Genomic DNA, 1,173 nt, shown 5'->3' on the forward strand with positions numbered 1-1,173 from the left:
CAAAGTAAATTCATCGGATGATAAGTCTGAAGTATCGGACGATACTTCAGACAGGAATAAGCAGAAGCTTATATCTCCTCTCGGTGAAGTATTGCCTGATCTAAAGATCTTTGTAAGTTGCCGAATTTCACAGATAATGACATAATTACCTCGTGCTACGGATGAAAGCAAAGCAACAGTTAAGGAGTGGCATATTTTACCACGACAGACACGTACACAGCATCGAATACCACGATGTGAGTGAAAGCTGCTCTCACTGTATTGTCCGGTGTCTGGTAATCCCTTCGATACCGACATCAAACCAAAAAAAGAATCCTGACCCCAGAGTGTGGGTAATTATGTCAAATGTCACTGGCAATGTGCATTCAGCTGATTGCAACTGTTAAAGCAAGTCACTGAGCATGCGTACATGTCATACGGGAGAGTTCCAATCAGGGGTGGATAACACCTTATAGGAAAGCCCAATATCGACCTTATTGTTGACGTAGGCACTCCAACTGAGATCGTTATCAACAATTACTCCTAGGTCTCTAATATTATTAGATGCTGTGAGAGGTTTCCCTAAAGGAAGAGAATATGGTTGTTTTAGCAGTCTTTTTTCCAAAATGCATCAGCTCAAATTTTCCCTCGTTTAGTTGCATTTTGTTTTTGTCTGCCCATTGACTCACGGCATGTAGATCAGACTCAAGTTGAGTTCGGTCTTCTTCTTCATTGATGATTTTCTGGAGCTTAGTGTCGTCAGCAAATATTTTCATTTTGCTGTGTTTTACGACGCTAGAAAGGTCGTTTATATAGATTATAAAGAAAAACGGGCCCAGGACAGTCCCCTGAGGGACACTACTGGTGACCTTTGCTAGGCTTGAGTGAACTCCATCGACCACAACATGTGTTCTGTTCGCCAGGAAATACTCAATCCAGTGTAGAAGTTTTCCACGGATTCCAACATTTGCCAATTTTGAGAGTAAAATATGGTCAACTCTGTCGAACGCTTTACTGAAGTCAAGATATATGATATCAGAATTCGAACCTGTTCCCGAGCTTTTAAGTATATCATTGATGTGGTGTAAGAGCTGTGTTAGACAGTCCCTGCCACAGCGAAAGTCATGCTGGTTTGAATTTAAGAGTTTGTGGTTATCCAGGAAGCCAGTTATCCTTGATCTTACCACCCTTTAA

This window comes from Octopus bimaculoides, chromosome 4 (genome assembly GCF_001194135.2).
Source record: "Octopus bimaculoides isolate UCB-OBI-ISO-001 chromosome 4, ASM119413v2, whole genome shotgun sequence".
Taxonomy (NCBI): domain Eukaryota; kingdom Metazoa; phylum Mollusca; class Cephalopoda; order Octopoda; family Octopodidae; genus Octopus; species Octopus bimaculoides.